This window comes from Tribolium madens, unplaced genomic scaffold (genome assembly GCF_015345945.1).
Source record: "Tribolium madens isolate multiple individuals breed KSU strain unplaced genomic scaffold, Tmad_KSU_1.1 Scaffold_7;HRSCAF=85;Tcas5.2_LG10, whole genome shotgun sequence".
Classification (NCBI taxonomy): Eukaryota; Metazoa; Arthropoda; class Insecta; order Coleoptera; family Tenebrionidae; genus Tribolium; species Tribolium madens.
Window position 1 is genome coordinate 1,886,716 of NW_025401050.1, and position 3,554 is coordinate 1,890,269.

The following is a 3,554-nucleotide window of genomic DNA, read 5'->3' on the forward strand; positions in this document are numbered from 1 at the left end:
AATTCAAAACTAATATATTTTATTAGTATAATTGCTTTATTCTAAATTTTAGGCTAAAATAAAGCAATTTGTGATATTTTGAATTGATTTGGCTCAATTTTAAGTTTGTCGTTTTCTGCACTTGATTAGTCTGTTTTTTCTGTTGTCAACTTAATAGATATCTCGGGTTGTAAAATTGCCAATTTTTCCATGTGTTTTTATATTTTTTGTATATACATGCCCCCTGACGTTCTCATTTCTGAGCTTACAGTTTTTTGAATTTACTTGAACAATTTACTAGCACTTTTATAAAATACTTATTTTCGGGGATTTTAATGTACCTAATTTATCTAAAGCAAATGCAAAAAATTCCAAATCAAATGTAATTTCTAACTTTATGTCTGTATCTAGTCTTAAGTAATTTAATAATATTTACAATTTTAATAATCGTCTTTTAGACTTTTGTTTTGCACGTAATCTTATTATTAAACTCTATGAGGATAACCAGCCCTTGTTAGGGATTGATAGGCACCATCCTGCTTTCAATGTTGAAGTAAAAATTAATAAATGTAATATTAGTAATTTTCCTCTTTCTAGTAGTGCTAAACTGTACAACTTTAAAAAAGCCAATTTTCCAAATTTGTATAAAGAAATGTGTTCTATTGACTGGTCTTTTCTTTCAACCATCGTTGATGTTAATGATTGCTGTACAGCCTTCTATAATAGATTATATAGTGTGATAGATAAATTTGTTCCACAGTTTAAATGTCGCAGAAATACTTTTCCCAAGTGGTTCTCCCTAGAGCTTAGACATCTCATAAATGTAAAAAATTATTATTTTAAAAAATATAAAAAAACTAATAAGCAATTTTATCACACTCAATTTAAAGAAGTTAGACAAACTTTTAAGCGCTTAATGCAGCAAGACTACGATTTATATTTGAATGCTGTGCAGCATTCTGTACACTCTGATCCTAGGTACTTTTGCAAGTTTGTTATGGAGAAGAAAACTACAACTATTCCTAGCACACTTACTTATAATGAAAAAGTACTTAGTGATCCTAACGACATTGTTAATCATTTTAGAAAATATTTTGCTTCTGTTTATAAAACAAATAATGTTAACATGCAGTTTGTTTTTAATTTTGATGATTCTGGCAGAGTTATTAATGTCACATTTATCACCAAACGTGAAGTTCTTGCAGCTATTAAGGTATTTTTATTATCACAGCACTGGTTACCACAGACATCATAGGCTTGATCACTCCTGAATACACTTTCGAAATTATGTGCAAACGCATTGGCAATGTCTTGTTGATTATTTAGCAGATTGTTTTCATAAACCATGGAACCTGGAACACTGGTTGCTTTTTTCTTTTGATTAACGAGTTTCCAGAATTTTTTTGGATCACTTTGTAAAGAGTTCTCCGCCGTGCTAATAAAACATTTATATTCGTGCCTGATTTCTTGTTTCATCTCACGTCGCAACGTCTTCACAATATTCAGGTGATAATCACTTTTACTTTTTCTATAACGACTCCATGACTTGTTTTTCTGTTTAATTTTTGTAATGATGCTTTTTGTAAACCACACTGGATATGAGTTAAACTTGGAAATTGGTTTACATTTGGGTACATACTTGTCTAACAACTGAAGAAGAACTTCATAGAAGTAAGCATTCGCAGATTCAACATCAGTTATACCAAGCATTGGAGTCCAATCGACATTTGCTAAACTTGTATATAGTGCATTAAAGTCTGCCTTACGAAAATTATACTTAGAGAGGTCATTTATCCCAGAAAACGAGTTAATCAATTCAGAACTTACGAGTAAGTTTATGTTCAGGCTTGGGTGGTGTACATCTTCAGGTACAAGAGGAAATTCATTTCTATTCACTTCAGCAGAAATTTGATCAGTTGTCAGAATTAAATCCAACGCTCTGTTGTTCGAATTTAGAACTCCATTCTCCTGCTTCAAATTCTGAAGAGACAAAAATTGTGAAAACGTAGTAAACAAGTTAGTAGTTATTGGACCCAGATTGCATTCCATAAGTTCAGGTATATTAAAATCACCCAATATCAATACTGGCTTAGTGAAGTCTATAGATGTTTCGAGAAATTCAAAAATATGTTCATAATTATTGAAATGAGTAGATGAAGGTATATAAAGGACAACAAGAGTAAGATCCACGATTTTAACAGCTAGAACATCAATGTTATGAACAGGCGACGTTAAGTTGAGATTATAAGAAGTATTCTTTATGGCAGCCAACACTCCACCACCTCTCCCAGAAGTCCTGTCACATCTAAAGACGTTGAAACTTTCAGGGAAAAGTTCACTTGAATTAAAATGTGGCTGTAACCATGTTTCGGACAAAATAATTAAGTCGGTCTCAGTTGCACAACAATTAGTAAAAAATTCAGCTGTTTTTGTATTGAGTCCTCTTACATTTTGATACAAAATTTCGTAGTTATAATGTTGATTAGTCTGCTGGAAATTTATTTGATTTTGATTCAATTATTTTGGGCACGCCTTTATAATATTTTAGTTGTATATTTTTTTCCCGACCTGCTAGACGCACTCTAAAGTTTTTCCTAACCTCATATTTCTTCTTTTGTTGGAGTTGAGTTAAATCTTCATTTATGAAAACGCCATTCTTCAACTTCCCCCGTAGTACAGCACGTACAGCAGATGAGTCGGTAAAAACAACTTTGATTAAGCGTGGCACCCATGCAGGATTAGGTTTGCCAATACGTGTAGTGGACACAATTACCGAAGCATCATTCTTTGGTAATAACGGCGCAAGCAAGATTTTCACCGAAGTGTAGTCGACTTGTCTGTCTTCAGCATTATTGTCTGCTTCCGGAAGTCCTCTAGTAACAGCATTTTTCTCTCTTCTGATCCGCTCAGTCGCTTCATTAATACGTATTTCATTATCCAACATATTTAAATCGTGGTTTGTATTATTTGTTTGCATGTTTTCAGCTGTTCGATTTCTTGCCTTAACTTTTTGTTCTCCGAAATCAATTCGCCCATGACCTTCTTCATTTCACCTACGGTAGGAATCGATTTGGTTCAATTTATAGTTGGGAATCAACCTGAATCAAAGTATTTCAACCAAATACTAACTTCAATAAAAGTTTTCTTCCAAAATAAAGCAATTTGAGCTATTTTCAATTAAATTTTGTTCGATTTTAATACAGAATTAATTCTCCAATTTTGCTCGATTTTAATACAGAAATAATTCAAAATTAGTGTTTTTTATTAAAATAATTGCTTCAATTTTAATTTTAGGCCGATATAAAGCAATTTGAGCTATCTTCAATTGAATTTTGGTCGATTTTAATACAGAATTAATTCGAAATTAATGTATTTTATAAAAATAATTGCTTCAATACTAATCTTAGGATGAAATAAATCAGTTTGTGATATGTTCATTCGATTAGGCTCAATTTTAAACCGAGAATCAAACTGAATCAAAATATTTCAACCAAATAGTGGTTGCAATAAGAATTTTCTTTCAAAATAAAGCAATTTCAGCAATTCTTAATTCAATTTTTCTAGATTTTAATAGA